Raw genomic sequence first — 22,038 nt, 5'->3', positions numbered from 1 at the left:
TGGACTGTCTTGAAATTGAATAAATGTACTCTTCAGACACTATTTATCATGTTCCACTGGTTGGAATCTACGATATTTTATGATGATTGAGCTTTGTTTATTAGCACTATACTGTACTTTTGCCTCTTCCTTCTTTTCCTACCAAGTTTTAGTCTGGCCTGTGCCTGCTGTCTTTAACATTCATTCAAAACAAAGCAAAAGTCCAAGTGGTTTTCCTGTCATCTTTTCATCCCGGAAATTTAAAGCAATGTGCCAATTGTAACAAAATACATTTTAGAATATTTTTTAAAAATACTGTACTCAGCTTCACAAAATTTTGTGAAATGATGGCAATGGTTCTGGGTTCCATGGCTATTCTTTCTGGATTTCTAGATCTAGCTAAATAATACATATTATAAATTTGTGCAATAATAATAAACTACTAACTCCAGATGGTGTGGTGATGAGGGTAAATGTTTTATTTTAATGTTTTGAGCCACCAACTTGCCTTGATGCAAGATGGGCAACAGACAAATGAAATAAAAACAAAGATTTCTACAACAGTTGTCCTGAATTACATTTTGATTTCTTGTTATGGGTCAATAGTTCTATTCATTCCTTGGGGGATTAGTAGTACTGTACATGTAATCCTTGTTTCACTATTTCCTCATTTAGCAACTATTTGAAGCTAAGACAGTGATAAAAAAAATAACTTGGAGGTCAATCCTCAGGAGAGCTGAAGTAAGATCATAGCACAGTTGTGGTTTCACTTAGCAACCATTTTTCTTAACAAATGAGTTGCGGGTGCTGATTGTGACCACTAAATGGGGACTGCCTACATTGTGTTCCAGCCCTTATCCATAATAACTGAGTTGGTAGGTGTGTTATGGTTTTTGGTACATAGAATTTACTGATGGCTGAATCAGCTTTTATCATACAAGATTTATCATACAAGATTTGAAGGTGGGGAACTTGGCTGGATATCAAATGGATGAAGAACTTGCTGCGATTTTTGTGGTATTACTTGTACCTTATTGCACTTGGGAAATCTATTATTTCATAAAAGTACAGACTCTAGCTTGAGAGAATATGATGATTTAATCCAAACCATCTGGTGTTCTAATGTATTGTTGCTAGAAGTTTGGGAGAGACGGAGTGTAATGGAACATTTTGTAAGATAACTAAACTCTGAAGGCATCCCTTCATCAAAGATACTTCTACAAATTATGCATTTATCTAACATTAATTGAAATGTGTTATCAGTTTGGTTGTTACTCTATCGTACTATTTCTAGTATTAAACTGTTGATGTGTGAAGCTTTCTAGGTGCATATGTCTTTAGTGAAGGAAACTGAGGATAGAAAAGATACTAATTTCATTAGTGTTTTGATTTTAAAAAACCAAGAAAACAACTAGTTGAATGACTAAGTCCTACAAACAAGTTGGAATGAAATTATACGACCTGATCTTCACTTGAACTGAACTGTAGGTATTTGCATAAAATGCAAGTAGTGGGAAAATATACATATACTATGTGCATGATGTTTTCTGAGAATTAGAATAAAAATTGGACAAACATTAAAGTTAAAGAAACCTAGCTTAACAAATGCAATGTTCTATGGACACAGCAGTTTATTTAGAACTAGTTTCATAGCAAGGGTTCAGATTATGAATGAAGGCAAATATACATGTCTCAAGATAATGTTGCAGAATCCAATCTGGGTCGGTCACTGGGACCAGAGGTTTTGTCTTCCAAGCTTTCAGACGTGTGCTGGAGCCCGATGTTGTCATTTGGTAGTTCTAAAAGCACAGAATGTACTTTGTCCTTCAATTCCGCCAAGGAGCCTAGCTCTTTCACCTTGCAAATTGCATCATGGATCATTAACATTGTGATGGTTGTAACTTATTTAAAAGATTTATATAGCCACTCATTTTACGAACCATACAGTCATCTTGCAGCAACAGCTTGAAAACAATAAAAGCTAACATCCGTAATTTTGAGTTGCATTAATGTGCTGCCTCCTTTTTCTTTAAATAAGCAAACAATGCTTTGAATTACTTAGAGAAGTCAATTGATTAAAGCTTCATCAGGAGGAAGAGAGATAATAACATTTAGAACAGCTATTTCAGAAAAAAAAGTGATTTGGAGGTACAATACATTCTTACAAAATTTCTGAGTTATGGAGTAAAAAATGTAGTGTACTGTTTTTCCTTTCTGTTATATTACTGAAACCAAATATTTTGTTGGACTGAATTGGTTGGAGATTTAGGGCTGATGAGAGGAAATACTTTTTTACTTAGCATATAATTAAACTGTGGGGTTTATTTTACTATAAGATATTATGAATTTAAAGGGGATTAATCAGTGGCTGCAAAAGATGTTAGCAATGTAATAGCAATAGCCCTTAGACTTGTGTACCGCTTCATAAGGCTTTTAAAGCCCTCTCTAAGTAGTTTACAGAGTCAGCACATTGCTCCGAACAATCTGGGTCCTCTTTTTACTGACCTTAGAAGGATGGAAGACTGAGCTAAACTTGAGCCAGTCAGGTTTGAACTGCTGGCAGTCAGCAGAATCAGCTTGCAATACTCATTCTAACCATTGTGCTACCATGGCTCTAACTAGACTTCAAGCTATGGGAAGTCCTTGAATTGCAACCATAATGAAACTCATAAATCAGATCACTCATGTCGCTGACTTAATTTTACAAGTGGTGTTAAGCAAACCAATGGTTTGCTATAGGTTGGTTTTGCCAAAATTCAGAAGTAAATGCTAATTTTTGGCAAAACTGTTGCAAAATATGATAATGTAACTGTAGGATGCTGCAAATGGCTATGAATGCGGCCTGGTTGCTGAGCACCTGAATTGCAGTCACATGGTGGGAATCGGACCTTCAAATCTAGGTTGTAAATACTCCCAGGGAGGTCCATTGTAACTCTGAACAGTCGCTAAGCGACTAGTCGTAAGTCAAGCACTGTTGTAGAAAAAGATGTAAGGGAGGAGAGAAAAGGAATTGGAAGTACCTATGTGCTAACTCCTACATGTATTTGCATTTTCCAGCCAACCTCATTAAAATTTCAGTTGCTATCATGAAATACAGATTGAGTACATTAAAGAGCGCAAGGAACATGGTCTCTGGTAGCTTCTAATAAAGTTCTGCTAAACAATAGCAAATATACTTGAGTTTCATTAGCATATAATACAGGGGTGAAATTCAGCAGGTTCTGACAGGTTCTGGAGAACCAATAGTGGAAATTTTAAGTAGTTCAGAGAACCGGCAAATGCCACCTCTGGCTGGCTCCAGAATGGGGTGGGAATGGAGATTTTGCAATATCCTTCCCTGCTACGCCCACCAAGCCACACCCACAGAGCCGGTAGTAAAAAAAAAAAAATTTCACAAACTGATATAATGTCATTTGGACTTTCAACCTTAACCTGAAAAATGCATTGAAAACTGTTTTGACTCCCTTTTAAAGTATACTTTGATCATATCATTTGTGGCTTTAAAAAGTCCTTCTGGTTTTCTTTCAGTGTCCCAACCGTGGAATGATCTACTTCTAAGATCACTAAGCAGCTACCCCCTCTGTTGGTTGGTTTCTGCTATTATCATTTTGTTTCATAAATATGGAAAACGGAGGAAGTGCATCTATCCAATTCTGCAGTCTACTGTTAGCCTGAGCTGGGTGGCTGTTATTTTCCCTATCTGTTCTTGTCATGAGACAAAATGCTTCTTGTGCACTCTCCCCATCCTTATATTAGGTTACAGTGCATTTAAAGAAGGCTAATTTATTTATTTGTATCTCACCTTGTTATATTCAAGGTGATGAGCAGGTCTAAACGCCTTCCTCCTCTTGTCTCACCCACAACATGGGATGGGTTGGGTTGAGAGAGAATGACTGGCCCAAAGTCAGCCAGCTGGCTTTCATGGCCAAAACAGATTTTGAACTCAGTGTCTTCTGAGTTTGCTTTCAAAAATTTGCTTTCAGATTCTCCAGCTTAATTTTTCAAGCATAATTTACAACTAGATAATTATGCTTCATTGCCTGCTCTCTCCTTTCTCCCAGTCACTTGGAAGATAACAGCAGTGGCTTGTTGTCATTGAGTGTCGGAAAGCATATAGATTTCAATAAATTATTATTAACTTTAACAGGAACTTTTTCTGTACCGAAAATGTTTGCAATCAATAATGTTAGCTTAACATCTGAACATACCTCAAAATCTAAAAACTGTAACTACTTCTATTTAGAATTAAAGGCTAAAGTTATTGCCAATCTATCTTTCTCAAACTGGTGGCAGCAATTTTGGGCTGATAGAATTTGGTTTTCCAGTTCCTTACTGGATAGGCAAGTCCTAAAGTGGTCTCTAATCACTCTTCTCTGGATCATGCCCTGCTCTGTTTTGGTGGTCCTCCGGCGCCTCTTGAACCAACAATCCTGATGTAGATCGTAACTTCCTAGTCCATCTCAAAATCATCAACCAACATTGTTCTTTACTAAAACAAGAAATCTTCAAGAGTCAGTGCTGTCTAGTTCCATCTCAAGTGGCCAGCCATTACAAATTCTACAAGTTTTTGTTTCCAAAATTTCTTCTCAATTTTTAGCAGTCTATCTTCCTTTCCCACTTCGGCAAGCCCATGTCTTACTCCGTGAGAAAATTTGCCTATGGGAAGCTAAGCTAAGACACCCCCCCGCCCCAATATGGCACTAGAAGAAAAAGCTTATGCTGTATTTGATTGTCTTGTTTGTGCTTCTGTAACTGTTTCAGAAGGAGGTATGACTACCTGTAGACTGCCCAATTGAAAAGCTTTCCCAAAACAAAGACAGTTGCTAATATGTATTCCAATAGGCAGGGTATTCTGTGCTACACTACAGCATTTTTGGGTGTAAAAATAGAGTTGGGTATGATACATATCCTCCAAGTTAGCCTGCTGTTTGTTGGCAGTAGTAGAGGATGCTGTGTTATTGCTGATGCTGATTGAAGCATTCCATTTAGCCTTTGTATGTGGAAGTATGAGAGAAGCGACAACATCTTGTCCTTCACCTCTAGAAGCAAAGTATCTTAAACCCCATGTAGTCCTTATTTGTAGTGTGTGTCCTTCTGATTCCTTTTGTACTTCCCCCACAGACATTAGTTTTCTGGTTACATTTGTAAGACTACCTTCATGGAATGTTTCTCATATTTATATACCATTAATTTGCTAATCTAAGCAAATATTTTCCTGCAAGTAACTTTGTGATGTCTTAACTCTCTGGGGAAGATTCTAATGCTGGGTAAGGAAAAGAAGAGGACAACAACCAGCAGCTTGTATGATTGTTGTAGAACAGTGTATGAGCTCAATTACATCGCAGATGAGTGTACTGCTAGAAGACCTGAAAGACCAAGTTATGGGTAAATGCAGATTGTCATGGAGAAAACTTTATCTGGTTGTTATGAGTTGACAATTATTTGACGGCATGTAATCAGTTGCAATGAGAGCTAGGTGGGTGTAGTACAGGGGTGTCAAACTCAAGACCCGCAGGCCGGATCCAACCCATAGGGTGCTTAGATCTGGCCACAGGGCCGCCCTGGAAACAGCGAAAGGCTGGCCTGCAGTGCCTCTGCCAGCAAAAATGGAGCTTGGGAGGGCCTTCCCAGACTCCGTTTTCAGCCACAATCGCATCAGGCAGCCCTCTGCCAGTGAAAGTGGAGCTCAGGGGGTCACGTGTGGGGCTGCAAGAGACCATGAGGATGAAACAGAGCTCGGGAGCCCATTTTCGTTGGCGGAGTGCACCTGGGGTGCTCCCAACATGAGTGAAGTTGCCACACCCACACCGGTCCCCCAAGGTCAAACACAACCCTGATGTGGCCCTCAATGAAATCAAGTTTGACCCCTGGTGTAGTAGTTAAGGTCTTGGACTAAAAATCAGGAAACTGAGTTCTTGTTCTATCTTAGATACAAAATCAGCTGATGACTTTGGGCCAGCACCCTCTCTCAGCCTTAAGAAAAGGACAGTGGTAAACCATTTCCAAAAATGTTGCTAACAAAACTTGAGGAACTTGTTCAGGAAGTTATCAGGATTTTTTTTAATTCTTATGTGTCTGCATTCTCTAGCAATAAGGAGATTCATAGTCTGGATTTGCTGTGATGCATCAAACCAAATATTTCTGTTGTTAGCTAATTAGCTTTATTTCCAATTGTGGTTTTCTCACAAACCTTTTATCTGTCACATGACAACCACCGAAGAATAATTATCCTAGGCAATCATGTAATCAGATAATCAAGTAATGAATTAGCAAACATCTAGAAGCAAACAAAGTAATAGCCAAAAGCCAACATGGGTTTGTCAAAAACAGATCATGCCAGACCAATCTTATTGCATTCTTTAATAATGTGACAAAATTAGTGGACCAGAGGAATGCCGTCGATATAGTTTACTTGGACTTCAGTAAGGCATTTGATAAGGTAGCCCAGCGATGGCGAACCTTTTTTGGCTCACATGCCATAAGTGGGGGGGAGCGCAGGAGGGTCGTGTGCGGGCATGCCACACCCATAATGCAATGCGCGACCCCCTCCAGTGCATATGTGCGCACTACAGGCACTCCCCCCATTTTTACATGCTTTTTTCGCCCTCCCCAGGCTCCAGAGGCTTTATAGGAGCCTGGGGAGGGCGAAAACAGCCTTCCCCGCCCCCTTGGAAGCCCTCCGGAGGCTTCAGGGACCTTCAGGAGGCTTCCTTGAAGCCTTCGGAGCAGTCAAAACGACCCTCCGAGCAAACCGGTAGTGACTTCCTGTTTGCTCAGAGGGTCGTTTTGAGCGCTCTGAAGGCTTCAGGGACAGTTCGGAGGCTTCCCTGATGCCGGAGGTCACTTCCGGTTTGCTCGGAGGGTCGTTTTGAGTGCTCCAAAGGCTTCAGGGACCTTCTGGAGCCTGGGGAGGGTGAAAAATGGCTTTAAAAAAGGGTGAACTCAGCTGGCCTTCATGGAGGGAAGTATGCAGTGGAGGACCCCAAGGCTCTGTTTTAGGCCCAGTACTCTTCAACATCTTCAGCAATGTTTTGGATGAGGGAATAAATGGGGAACTCATCAAATTTGCAGATGACACAAAGATGGCAGGAATAGCCAACACTCCAGAAGATAGGCTTAAGATACAGAAGGATCTTGACAAACTTGAACATTGGGCACTATCTAATAAAATAAAATTCAGTGGTGAAAAAAGTAAGTTTCTATATTTAGGCAAGAAAAACAAAATGCACAGGTACAGTATAGGTGGTACCTTGCTCAACAGTAGTAACTGTGAAAGGGATCTTGGAGTCCTAGTGGACAACCATTTAAATATGAGCCAGCAGGGTGCAGCAGCTGCCAAAAAAGCTAACACAGTTCTAGGCTACATAAACAGAGGGATACAATCAAGATCACATGAAGTGTTAATACCACTTTATAATGCCTTGGTAAGGACACACTTGGAATACTGCATTCAGTTTTGGTCGCCACGATGTGGAGACTCTAGAATGAGTGCAGAGAAGAACAACAAAGATGATTAGGGGACTGGAGACTAAAACATATGAAGAACGGTTGCAGGAACTGGATATGTCTAGTTTAATAGAAAGAAGGACTAGGGGAGACATGATAGCAGTGTTTCAATATCTCAGGGGTTGCCATAAAGAAGAGGGAGTCAAGCTATTCTCCAAGGCACCTGAGGGTAGAACAAGAAGCAATAGGTGGAAACTAATTGAGAGAAGCAACTTAAAACTGAAGAGAAACTTCCTGACAGTTAGAACAATTAGTCAGTGGAACAGCTTGCCTCCAGAATTTGTGAATGTCCCAACACTGGAAGTCTTTAAGAAGATGTTGGATAGCCTTTTGTCTGAAACGGTATAGGGTTTCCTGCCTAGGCAGGGGGTGGGACTAGAAGACCTCCAAGGTCCCTTCCAACTCTGCTATTGTATTGTATTGTATTGTGTATAATTTCATATGAATGTTGTGTCACTTTATTAGGACGTATGAGAAATCACTTGATTGTTCCCCTTCTCAGTGATCATTTTACCTTTTCTCAGAAAACAGAAAGAGGTTCCTTCTACTTCTGAAAAATCCACTGTGAAAGAAGAAGAAAATGCAATTCAGTGGAAAATAGAACTTAACAAAGGCCACTTCCAAAAAATGCAATAGAAAGGAAATGGAAACTGGCAGCCATCATTTAACTTTTAATTTGAGAGAAATACAGGAAGATGTGTTCAGCATCCACAGTTGGGACTGGCAACTTGGTTATTAAGCAGAGTCATAAATGCAAAGATAATTCAAAGTTACTTTTTCATTGCTGTCATTACTGCAAATAGCTGTGAAACCAGACAGTTGTTAAATGAGGACTATCTAGCAATAAAGTTAAATTATTTTGATAACCATTTCTTTCTTCCACAAAAGTCAACTTTAGTTTTGTTGAGAGCTGCTAATGACTTCTAACTGAAATTTAGAGGATTGTTGTTATATACTACTTTTCTATTGGTTTTAACAATTTTTCAGTCAGGAACAGGTGGGTGGGATAGCAACAGTGCAAGCCACTAAGTGATGGTATTAAGTTAATGGACTTTGCCTACAATACATTTATTTCATGGCTATAATGTACCGAGAAATTGTTATATATTTTTTCTTCTTTCAGATGTGCCATTATTTCCTATATACATTATGTATGTAGTACATTACGTGTGAAGTAGATTGGCAGTAACCTATGAAGAAATTATATACAGGTAGTCCTCGACGTACAACCCCAATTGAGCCCCAAATTTTCTGTTGCTAAGTGAGACAGTTGCTAGGTGAATTGTGTCCCATTTCTTACGATCTTAAGTTAATAACATAGTTGTTAAGTGAATCTGGAATCCCAATTGACCAAGCTTGTTGGAAGGTCACAAAAGGTGATCATATGATCCTAGGATACTGCAACCATCATAGTTATTAGTTGTGAAATTTTTAACCATGTGACCCCGGGGATGCTGCAACAGTTCTAGGTTGAAAACCTGTCATAATTCACTTTTTTTCAGTGCAGTTGTAACTTTGCACTGTCCCCAAACATTGTTTTAAGTTGAGGGCTACATATAATGAGAAAGGAACTCTGTGGTTTTTTTAAAAAACATCTCTAGAATCTCCTTCAAATCTAGGAGAAAACCTAAGCAGCTTTTAATAGGGGAATATCAGAGTTCTCTTCCTGCAATTTTCATCGCCTAGTGCCGTGATGGCGAACCTCTGGCACGTGTGCCACAGGTGGCATGGGGAGCCATATTGGTGGGCATGTGAGCTCAGCTCTGGCATGCATGCACACCAGCCAGCTGATATTCGGGCCTTCTTGGGTCTCCAGACGTCAGTAAACAGGCTGTTTTCAGCCTCCAGTGGGCCTCCGGGTGTGTGTGTGCCCTCCCCAGGCTCCTAGAAAGGGCCTGGAGCCTTGGGAGGGTGAAAAACGGGTCCACTGTGCCATTGCTTGCCAAAAACAGGAGGAACGCGGGGGTTTCGCGTGCACATGCGCGGGGGGAGGATGCATAGAATTATAGGTGTCGGCATGCACGTGCACAACCCTCCCTGTGCTTCCCCCCTTTTGGCATGTGATGGCTGTCGTAGTGTATATTATGAGAGAAGTTCCAAATATTTCCTGAAAAATGAAGAGGCTATTTTTACTTGAAGAGACAATTACAGCTACTATGGTCTAAATGATGGGCTGATCTCCACAACTGAGATACACTAACAGCATTTATTTCCAAAAGAAGCTGTATTGGTCAGTTACCATTAGATCCAAAATAATGTATATTTTGGCTAAAGAGTGAATGAAAATAAATGTTAAGATATGCACACATTCTAAAACCACCTTGTTCTTTAACTGTTGCAGTTCAAGAATTTACTGGCAGTGAGAGAGGACAATAAGAAGAGGGAAAGAGTGAGAAATAAGTCATTTTATTTATTTATTTAAGAAATGTACATGGTTGCCCAAATTGCTCACAGTAACTTGTGGCAAATTATAAGAATTAGCCAATCTTTTGATCACTTTATGGTCTGAAAAATGGGGAAGGGGGATAGTTTATTTTGTTTATCCTTAGGTATTGACTGAATTCTTATATTGCAGGAAACCATGATTGACTTGATGTACTGATCAAATTTAGACATAAGTCATGCCTTATAAATTACTGTAAATTATTAAAGTACAGGAAATCAACCAACCAATATTGGGGCATTAGTGTAAAGTGAGAATTCTGTCCCTGTGATGATTCTCATATGTATATACATTACCTGTTCAAAGCTGCATCACAGGAAATGATTACTTACTTGTGTCAACTATTTTATAATAATCATGGAGTTAACTAAAGGCTTTCCCTGTCAAATTAGACAGGAATCTTAATTTTATTTTTGTTGAAAGAGTTTTGCGTTGCATATGTTTGCGTGCGAACCACTCCTTAATACCACTAATGTTCACATGTGCCTTGACTAGACAAAAACTTTAATTATTATTATTTTGGGTGCATCTATTGAGGATTATGATTCTAAATAACAGCACAAGTGTTTTTTTTATATTCTCTTACTAGTTTTAAATTAGATGTATTCAGTGTACTTTCACTGATTCTGTTGTTGCCTATGATTGTACTGTATGCTGCTTAAGGCCTTTTGAATGAAAGAATGAAATCTTCATAAAATGGTTATTTTGCTTAGATAAATATGAAAACTTTGAAGTGAAGAATGGATGTTCTTCAGGTCTTACTTGCTCAATAGCAGGTGGCCTTAAGGTATCAGATCTGGAAGGATATCCTTTGGGAAAGAGGTGGATAAACAAAATGAAGAGATTGACTTGTTTTCGTAGCCCAGTTGAGTCTCAAAGAAACCCAGCATTTGGAAATAACACTCTTAATGCATACATAGTAGAAGGAAATCCTGTCCTTTTGTGTTGGAAATGAGGAGAGAGATTGTCTTATTTACATCCTTAGCAGCTGATCTGAAAAGCAGCTGCTTAGACTTCATTAAAATGTGTTTTCCTGCATCTTGACTTGAGTAAATGGCATACAAGGTAGATTTAACATAATTGATTGGGGGCCATATGGAAACAATTTCCTTGATCTTGACTTCACATCACATTTGTCTAAGCAAAAGGTTTTCACACTTATCACCTTACCATTTGCTCTTCTATTCTTCCTCACTTGGGGTTGAAAATAATAATCTGATTGAATGCAGTACTCATCTGCATTCAGTTTAGCCTTGAATACATAATCCATACATCATTTGAACTCAAAATAATTAGGAAGGTATTTATGGATGCAAAGACATTTTCTTGACCACTGAAATGTGTTCATATTTGGTATGAGGCAAAGAATAATCTTAAAAAAAACTTGCATGCAGTCCTTAGGAAGCTCACATGCATAACTTGTTCTATTTTATTTATAAATATAATTTATTTATTTATAATTAATTCAAGGTCTCTCACCTTCCCCCCTTTAAGCATGCTACTAAAGCAGTTATTTTAAAAACCAGAGTCTTCATCTGATGATCTGGACTACAGTATCAAAAATACATAAACTTTTGTATGAGGACAAGAATAGAAGGGATGGGAAAATGTGACTTGATAATAGAATAGAGAAGGGAAAGGCATTGGGAGTAGTTGAATGGTAGCATTTATTATCTGTTTTATAAATGGCAACTACAGCATTATAAATTTCTAAGCCTAGTTTTTGATCACAAAGTACCCCTAACTTCTTCCTTCATTGAATTGTAAGGACCCTATTGCTTGAACTGTGTGTGTGGGTATTATGGTATAGTCAAAAGAAGACAAAAAGAGAAAAAAGAAAGCTTTCAATGGACAAGGAAACAAATTTCGTTTAGCTAAGAGAGTGTAGATTTGGGCAGTTATTCTTAGAGAACTGTTAAATTAACAATAGTCAGTCAACTCTTCAAACGGGAAAAATATTCTTAAGTGAAGACAATTGCTGGCCTTTATCCAAAAATTATGTATAATTTAAAAGAAGCTCCTAAACAAACCAGAATTTTAGAATTGACCTTCATAATGACAGATTCTCATCTGAACAATAGTTTTGCTGGATTTAGTAGTGCTTTATATAGTGCTAGTAAAATAAATTATTTATATTTATATGATACAAATCACAAATGTCTCACCAAATGAATGATCCAAAAATGGACTGTAGTAATGAATTGGAAGTGCCCCCCAAATAGGGTAAGTGTAAAGTGAAAGTGAAATTCAACAAAATTAACTCAAATTGTAGAGAAAGCTAGGAAATAAAAAAGCTGTGCAAACAACTTTGCTGGTAGTGGGCAGATGGTAAAGGGATTTTGAATGAAAATTTCTGATGCTGGGCTTAAAATAAGATACACAGATATGGAAATGGGTAATCCTAAGGTGACCAACCGTCCTCCTTTAGGGAGGACAGTCCTTTTGTAAGTTCTGTCCTCCCTCGAAAAGTGTCCTCCTACATGTCCTCCTTTTTGATATTTGAAGGCTAATCTGCTGCGCGTTATGTGACGTATTTTATTAAACAGTTTTTAATGGTGTTTTTTTTACTTCATCACAAGTACATTGAACAGATATTGAATCTTGTGTTGAATTTTTATCTAAAGAAATGCTAGACATTAAAATAGACGACAATTGTCTCTTTGAAGAAATTAGAAGAGTGAATGTATATTTAAATTCTGAAAAATTAATACAATGGGAAAATCAACATGTTGAAATTGATGGGTGGATATTTTCAGCCATTTCAAAAATGAACATATTCCATGTGAACATTTATTTATACTTGTTCAATTTACGTTGTGCTGCTCTGGAACTAATGCAGCAGTTGAAAGAGGTTTTTTTCAATTGCCAATGATTTTTCGACAAGTGAGAAATCGAGATTGAATGTTGATACTCTAGCTGCAGCACTTGCCATAAAATTCAATATGAAGGATATTTCTTGTTCAGATATTTCCAATATATTGTTAGAAGATGATACATTGACAAAAAATATTAATTCAATAGAAAAGTACTCATTTAAATAATAATTAACAGGCATGTAAGCATAATTACAATATAAAATGTTGCAAATGTTTTTATTATGCATATATCATATTTTAGTGTATTATTGTTGCAATGAATAAAATATTTCTTTTTTACGATATATTTTTTCCAATTTATTTGTCCTCCTTTTCATTGTAAAAAAGTTGGTCACCTTAGCATTTTGGACAATAGAACGTGTTTTGTCCTCCTTTTCACTGTAAAAAAGTTGGTCACCTTAGTAATCCTTTAATTCTAAATTAGGAAAACTTTAGAACTGGCAAATACCACCTCTGGCTGGCCTCAGTGTGGGTGGGAATAGAGATTTTGCAATATCCTTTCCCCCAGGAGGGGAGAGAATGGGGATTTTGCAGTATCCTTCCCCTGCCCCGCCCACCAAGCCACACCCACAGAACTGATAGTAAAAAAAATTGAATTTCACCACTGCATCATATACATTTTTATTACTAGTGGAGCTGCAGAACATTTTGGAAACCTTAGGGCAAAAGAAACTATTAAAGTGTTCGTTTAAGTTCTACCAATTTATGAATTTTTTCAAAGTTATTGATGCCCTTCCTCTTTTGTGCAGAAGCTGCAACTACTAAGCAACAACATATCACCATAATTACCTTATGCAATGCTTCATCAACTATACTGGTTCCTACTGTGTTTCCGGACCCAATAAGTGTTTCCTTACATTTTAGACTGTGTACAGATCTCAGGCTAAGCTGTAATTTGTTTAGCTTTCATTTGCTCAGTGTCACAAATGGTTATTTTTATACAAAACCAATGAAATTGTAATAGAAGATCTTAATTCCCCAAACTACTCAAAATTTCCGCTACCGGTTCTCCAGAACATGTCAGAACCTCCTGAATTTCACCCCCGATATGATGGCAGAATGCGGCAGATGGACAGTATAACAGAATTACAAAGTTGGAAGGGAACTTGGAGGTCCTCTAATCCAACCCCCTGCACAAGCAGGAGACCCTATACCAGTGATGGCAAACATTTTAGACACCAAGTGCCCAAACTGCGTGCACGTGCGCATGCCTGCTGGCTGGTGGGAGGCAGGGCATCCCAACACCAGCTGGGTGGCAGGAGGTAAGATATTTTTCTTTTGTGAGCTTCTGTTTCGTTGTTTGCAGGGAAACAGAAGCTCACGAAAGAAACGCCACGGAGATCTGACCTGGGGCAACAGCGTGCGTGCCAGCAGAGGGCTCTGTGTGCCACCTCTGCCACGGGTGCCATAGATTTGCCATCACAGCCCTATACTGACATACACACAATATAATAATGTTAAACCAGATTTTTTCCCCTTCACATCTATGCATTCATGTGTAAATTATCTTTATAAAGCCATGTAGTAGTCAGGGATTTAAATTTTCAGAACATTTAAATGATTTAGTCAGTCTTAATTCTGTTTTTTCTGTTCCAAGTTGCCGGTTAAGGAATAGAGAGATGATTTCCCCCCTCCCCCCACCAGAACTTCCTAGATTGGTGCTTGTTTTGTGCTAGATCAGCTACTACTTTAACTGATGTTTTTCAGCTATGCAAGCTGTAGTTTGATGCTTGTTTCCCCTCCCCTCCCCCACGGGTATGGTTTAGAATACCCTTGACCTGTAGTCAGACTGGTATTATTAATTTCCTATCTTACTCCTGCAGAATGTGTGGTCTAAGCATACAACGTTCCGATTAGGAAAAGCAAAACAAAGGGAACTGCTATCAAGCTATATCAAGAAACGAGTGTCTTTAGTCTAAGCAGAGTGTTGGGTTAATGTCAAGGACTATAGATGTGTCTGGAGCTTGGGGGGAAGGCTGGATATAGTAGGAGAAGCTTTGACATACCTTAGCAAAGTGAAATGCCTACTTCCAACCCCTTGTTCCAATTTTTAGAGATCTTCCGTCATTAACTCTGGATAGGGTAACATTCCCCTAGGGCAGGCACAGTGAAATCTGGATTCCTGGACTCCCATTATTGTGGGATGAGTTGCAATTGTAATCAGGAAGGGCTTTGCACAAATCCATCAGTTACATCAGTTGTACCCATTCAGAGATCAGAAGGCACTGGTCATGGTTACGCATACCTTTTATCACTTCCTGGTTGGTCTATTGCAATGTGCTCTCCATGGGGTTGCCTTGGAAGAGTGTTCGGAAGCTTCATCTGGTCCAGTATATGATTGTATGATTTTCTGGACACACTATAGTATGCCAATGTAACAGCATTGTTACTTGAGCTGCGCTGACCCTGAATAGGCTTCTGGGTACAATTCCAGGGGTTGGTTGTCACCATGAAAGCCCTACTTGTTGAAGAGTGATTTTACCTGTGAGACTACCTGATTCTTGTGATTTCTGCCTATCCCATCAGATCTGGCAGAATGAGCATGTCGTAGGTCCCCCTCTGAGAAACAATGTCTTCATGCCTTCTCTATTCTGGCATAGAACATTCCTCTCCCCCCCCTTCAGATTGCCCCTCCCTATTGGCCTTCTGGAAGGCCTTGAAAATATGTTAGCCGGTGTGGGTGTGTTTATTAGAGAAATTCCTCTACTTGCTTTTTGTTTAATTTGTTTTTAACATTTTGTTTGCTATCCAGAGTTACCTTGGTTAAGATAAGTGGCTATATACTTTTGTTTAATCAATAAATAAATGATCAGCCAAAGTAAATCAATGTTTGAGATTAGTGTTTTATAAACAGTAATACAATATGCCTACAAGTAAGAGGTCTGAGGCATTCCTGACTCAGGCAGAGAGATTTGCTGCATTAGATAGACTGTTCCAGTTATTTACTTCATAAATTTCTAAGTGTATTGATTGTGTCGATATTTTATCTAAGTATAAATAATGTGTGCACTACATGTGTCCAGTGTGCTTTCTTTGTTTAGAAGGAAAACAGCAATATATAAAAGTGCATCTTATGCACTAAAACGCCCTGCTGCTTGAGAGGTTAGTACCCAAAAATGTAGATTAACATGTCAAATATGTTTTATGCTATTCTAAGAAAGCACTTTTCATCATATAATTGCTTTCCCACAAACCGGATCGTTGTTATTTTGTTCTACAGATACGTTTTGTGTGTTTTATTTGTGCTAAATAAGTGAAAGATATATGTAAAAAGCTTCTTTTTTAAACAAGTAAAAGAGAAAATTTCACACTTTATTCATGTTATTCTGTATCACTATTTTTAAAGTGTGTTTTTAAACTGGAAAATTGTATGCATGAAAGTTCTTTTTTTAAAGAGAACTAATTAATATTCACCTCCTATTAGCTCATATGCTGTTAAAGGCTTGCATCCTTCCCACACCAGAGAAACTGGCTCTTATCCAAAGAATAAAAACCTGTAGGGTGGCATTCAATTCCCAGAGAAATCAATGCTATCATTATTGTAATCCACAGAGAACTGTAGTTGAAGTTTGCTCTTAAGAGTATTTATGTATGTAATGGCTGTTTTTTCCCATTGCTTGGGCTTAATAATGGGCTAAAATATTGTTGCTTGCCCTTAATTTAGTTCCACCAGGGAAGACACAAAAGTTTCAGGCCACAAAATAATATTTGATGACAACTTTCCGAAGGGAGTTTATTCGTGTTCATTTCCATACACAATCTTTGTTAGAAACAAAGTTGACTTTCCGACACTAGCCCATGATTTTAGGTCACTGAACCTTGCAATTATTAGAGATCACTACTCATTCCTTCTGATTATTGAACTCCAGAACACTTACTGTAGCCTGCTTTTACCAGATCTTGGTGGGGGTTGGGGTTACCTGATCTGGATGAAGAAGGAACATGAATAGTTAAATCCCCTTGACCTGAAATGTGGAAGATTTATGTTGTGCCCTTTGGTTTAGTGAATGCTCCCTTGATCTTTATTAGATTTATTTGAGTGACTTACAGATTTATTTATTATTTATTTTGATGAGCCAGCTACCTGTGCTGTAAAGTTCAAACCATATTTGAAGTGATTCACCAAACGTGCCTAGTTTTAATCTGCCTAACTTAATTATTTAGAATATCGCATCTCTTCTGAGGGCTTCCATATGGACTGTGCCAGCATGGCACTTTTCTATCCTGACATTACCCAAATCTCAGGGGAGTGCTTTGGAGGATTTTGTTAGATTTTTGATTCCTTGTGCCTGATTTTCAGGCAACTGGGAGAATGTGAGTTCTAGTCTTGACTTGGACACAAAGCCTGTTGGGTGATCTTGGGCCAGTCACACACTCTCAGCCGCAGAAAGAAGACAAAGGCAATCCCCTTCTGAAAATCTTGCCAAGAAAACTACAGTAATTACAGTGGTTCAAGCAGTCACCTGGAGTCAAGACCAACTCAAAGGCACATAGGTACACAAACAAACAAGTCTAAGAAAGCAGCTCCATTCAAGTGGGAGTCTAAAACAAAACAGACTTCTCTATCATTAACATATTTTTTATCTCTTAGCCCTCCTCCTTCATCCAGATCTCACCTTTTGTTATTAAAATAGATAGTTCTGTTTTGTCTCCTAGAACAGCGGCCTCCAACCTTTTGGGCACCAGGGATTGATTCCATGTTGAGAGTTTTTTCACGGACTGGAGGGGACGTGGTTTCATGTGCTGCCTTCATCCCATGGATGGGGCTTCGCTTCATTGTGCCAGTTTCTGGCATGTTGTGGACTGGTTGGGGAGCCCTGCTCTGAATGGCCAAGACACTGGAAAACAAGAAATTTTGCTTTGTGCCTTTTATTTTAAAGAGGAGTTACCTTTTGAAAGAAATCAGAACATTTTTACAGTCTTGCTAGTCACATATTGTTTTCAACATTGCTGCTGTTTCTTGGAAGAAACCTTACAGTCTGAAGTTTGGACATACTACAAGAACTTGAAGCATCTCCAGGCTCTGCAGAAATTCATACAGACTCAAATCAACGGGCACATTATTCCTATTTAAACTGTTACATCATTTACATCCTTAGCTAGCCAATTAAGCAGTCTGATGCTCTTTCACAAAGTCATGAATATATCATTCCCCATGACCTGCCTCCTGTCTCTATCTTGCATCTGGAAAATATTGTCCTCCCCATCATCTCACTTTCTTCATTGGTCTCTTTCTGTTGGTAATAGTCTGGGATTCTGTTCATTTCTTTGTTTAAAAAAATCTCTGCTAGAGACAGAATGTACAAAAAACCCTAAACAATTGCTATTATTAAAAAGTTGGAATACATATCCTAGAAAGCAGTGGAAAATGATCATGTGCCCATATTCTCCACCAGTTATACCTGCAACGCTTACACAGTCTTTGGATGCCAATATCAGATATGGTCCAGTTAAAAAGAATATTATTCCCTCATTGCAAACAGATAGTAATCACTGGAACAAGTCATACTGGGATGAGTGTGACTCACTTTACCTGAAAGGTGCTCACTAGAGTAGATTCCATGTGCTGACCCATGTTTCTTGTCAGCCTACAAGCAACCAATATGCAAGGCTTAGACTGGAGGTTACGTCACCTGCTGGCTATCTTTTTCAGTATGTGAACAATGATGTGTGAGGATCACAGGTTGCTTTGATTTGGTTGATTCTGTGGGAAAATTTTCACTTCAACATTGCTGATTCATTGTTCAACTCCACATTGATTCTGTTCTCTTTACAGAATCATGGAGTTGGTATGGAACACAGTGCAGTATTCCCTCATGACTTGTACTTACAGTCATTTAACCTATAGACATAGGTATAACAAGATGGTTTTATGTCAGGCTGTTGGATAAGTAAATCAAAATCTTAAATGCTGTCACGCTATTTGACATGAGAAGAAAAACAATGCTAGAATAAAAATAAATCATCTTCAATACCGCTACATAAAGAAGGTCAACTATTTAGGATTTTACTTTACAAAAAATAGTTGCTTACCACATTGGATTAAGAATTATTTACCAAATTGAAAAAGTATAACAGCAGATATTTCTAAATAGAAAAAAAAATCTGAATTTGTTTTGGTTTGTAAGAATCACGTTAGTTAAACTTACATTCTGTCAAGACTCTATTTTCTTCCCTGTATGATTTCCGACATGGATCACAAAATTGATCATACTTTCTTGTTCTTAATCATACTGAAGGGTTAGAGTTCCAGATGGTTTGTACAAATAGCTTTACGTTGAAGTGGAGCCATTAATGTGCTGCCTTCTCTGTGGTGACTCAACTATTTCTGAGTCCATCTGATAGTAGTATTAGCTGTCTCATAATTTACTCTTCTATTGAAGGGCATATAATGTATGACTTTCTTGAATGGACCTTGTAGATACTTCAAAGTGTATTTTAAAATGTGATTTACTTTATGCTGATTGATCTCTGGAGGCTTTTAAGAAGACACTGGACAATCACTTGTCGGGAATGATATAGAATCTCCTGCTTGAGCAGAGGGTTGGACTAGAAGACTTCCAATGTCCCTTCCACCTCGGTTATTCTGTTATCTGCTGAATTTCAGTTGCATTCTGGTTCAAGTATACATTTTAGTTAAGGAGATGCCAATGGGATGCATCATAATGCCTTCTCAGCAGCTCTAACTCAAATGTGAATTTTCTGAGGTTACGCAGCTGCTATCTGCAACTAAGAAAGAACTGCATAAAGAGGTGTCAACAGGCACCTTATGGTGTCAGATCCAAAGTAGTGTGCATCCCTGCTTGAAAGGATCTGGTTGGCTGAGGGAAGTTGATCATCTTGGTTGTGTGCTAATTTGGGGCGATGGGTAGGGGAGGGGAGAATCAAGAAGAACAAGTTTGACACTCAGTTTATGGGGGAGGAGAAGAGATGGGTAAGGAGCAGAATAGAGATTGAGCCATTCAAAGCAAGAGAGATGGTGTTTTGAAAAATCCCTTTCCTAAATTCTAGTAGAAATTCCCATGTGTATAGCATTTTGTTTAATTTGCAGTGATTTTCCTATGTATCTTAGTGTTAAAGGTGGTTTGTATCCCATATTTAATGTTAGATCCTGCATTGAAGACTATGGCCATATGCCAAAAGTGCCATGTCCTTGTGCAAGATATTTTCAGGTCATTTTCAATATCCCAAGAATATTAGATGGATAGATGCCAATTTATGAGAACAATGTTGCCACTCATTTGCACGCATCTCCTGGTAAAGTCTGAATTTGGTGTAATTCCAGACAGCCTCAGGATTTGGATTGGTTTAAAGTAATTAAAACTGTTTTTAACCAAATGATAATTAAACTCTTGATGGGTTTCTATGTATGCTTGCCAGTTTCAGCAGTCATAGGTTGCATGTGCTAATGGGCTATTACAAATCAAAATTGTGAATTACCCATAGTACATTGCTTTTCACTGATGTCAATGCACCTACCTATTCCACAGAACAATTACTGCATATCTATAGATAGATATTGATGTTTATGTTTATGTTGATATAGATACAGATATAGACAGACAGACAGACCTGCATATGGATTAGAGAACAAATGAAAGTATACAATATCATCAAGAGAGTAAAAGAATGGAAATGGAAATTGACTGGTCCATTTCAGGTGGACTAAGGATTAAGGCAGTCATAGAATGGATCCCACTTGATAAAAAGTGTCTACAAAAGAATTCTAAAAGAAGGTGGATGGATGATGTTGCTGATGGTATTGCGGGCCCAATTGGCAAAAAACAATCTTATTGATTGGAAATACGCAGAAGAGGCCTTCATTCTGCAGTGGATAGACAAGGGCTAAAATATGTTTTGTGTACACACACACACACACACACACACACACACACACACACAGGGAGAGAGGGAGAGGGAGAGAGAGACTGGACTTCATTTGAAACATTTATGGAAATGAAAAGGGACAAGGTGCTTTTTCAAAAGGCAACTGGACTTTGATTGTTGTCTGTTTCGCTTCTCATCCAAGAAGCTTCTTCAGTTCTTCAGATGGATGATTGAGAATCTCCATAGAAAAGGGACAAGATTACCTACCTTTTGATTCATCACTGAGTTATGAGAAGGTCTGTATCTTCTTGGCAGAAAACATACTAGTAGAGGATGATAATCCTGAACCTATTAAATGCCAGATGTTCTCTGTAGAACTGGCTCTACTGATAAGACTATATTTCAATTGACATTATATATTATACTTTTCAGTCTGGCTCTCAGTGCTCTAATCCATAATTATCAAATGATAACTATGTGAACTGATTATTATTCAGTTAATTCTTATAAATAACAGCCTATTTAATTCAGCGTTCGCCCTCTTTAATGTGCTCTAGATGTATTTAGACATAGGACACGGTGGCTCACTGGCTAAGATGCTGAGCTTGTCGATCAGAAAGGTCTGCAGTTCGGCAGTTCGAATCCCTAGTGCCGCGTAACAGAGTGAGCTCCCATTACTTGTCCCAGCTTCTGCCAACCAGCAGTCCAAAAGCACATAAAAATGCAAGTAGAAAAATAGGGACTAGCTTTAGTGGGAAGGTAACAGCGTTCCATGTGTCTTCGGCGTTGAGTCATGCTGGCCCATGACCACGGAGACGTCTTCAGACAGCTCTGGCTCTTTGGCTTTGAAACGGAGATGAGCACTGCCCCCTACAGTTGGGAAGAACTAGCACATATGTGCGAGGGGAACCTTTATCTTTAGATGTATACACTTCAAACTAGCATTCTTAGCAGTGGATAGGGAAACCCATATATTTTAAGAATATCCAAGTTAGGAAAAATAGATATTTCATATTCAATGCTCTTCTTAATAGTACTAAAAAATAACTTAAACTTTACTATCTTGTGTCTTTTTGGTCTTCCTTTAGTTCATATTGCTCTAAATTGGAAGCTGCCTGTTATGTTGAGAATGCATCACCTCTAATACATAAGAAACCTAATCATCATATCTGGGTACCAGAATATTGATTTGGGCAGCTTCTCCAATGTTCTTATAAGAATTTGTTGAGGATTTACATTGAAACTTGTGTTATATTCAATTCTCTATGCATTGTTTCTCAGGATTAACTTCAATGTTTTCTCTGGAAATACTTTGGCATCACTAGAACCATTACCCTTTCTACCACCAAAAATCGGGATTGATATTTCTCTGTAGTAGGTCTAAGACACTGCAGTCCTGATGACTGA

At 38.4% G+C, this 22,038-nt stretch overlaps 1 protein-coding gene across 5 annotated transcripts in view; it reads left to right on the top strand.

Annotated features, from left to right (window-relative positions):
* ARHGAP40 (Rho GTPase activating protein 40) overlaps positions 1 to 22,038 on the top strand; it is a 69,773-nt gene that overhangs the window by 2,473 nt on the left and 45,262 nt on the right. The window lies entirely within an intron of this gene.

This window comes from Natrix helvetica (assembly GCF_964273705.1).
Source record: "Natrix helvetica genome assembly, chromosome: 3".
In the NCBI taxonomy this organism is placed as follows: Eukaryota; Metazoa; Chordata; class Lepidosauria; order Squamata; family Natricidae; genus Natrix; species Natrix helvetica.
Note: the sequence above shows the minus strand (reverse complement) of the source record. Positions and strands in the feature narration are given on the sequence as shown.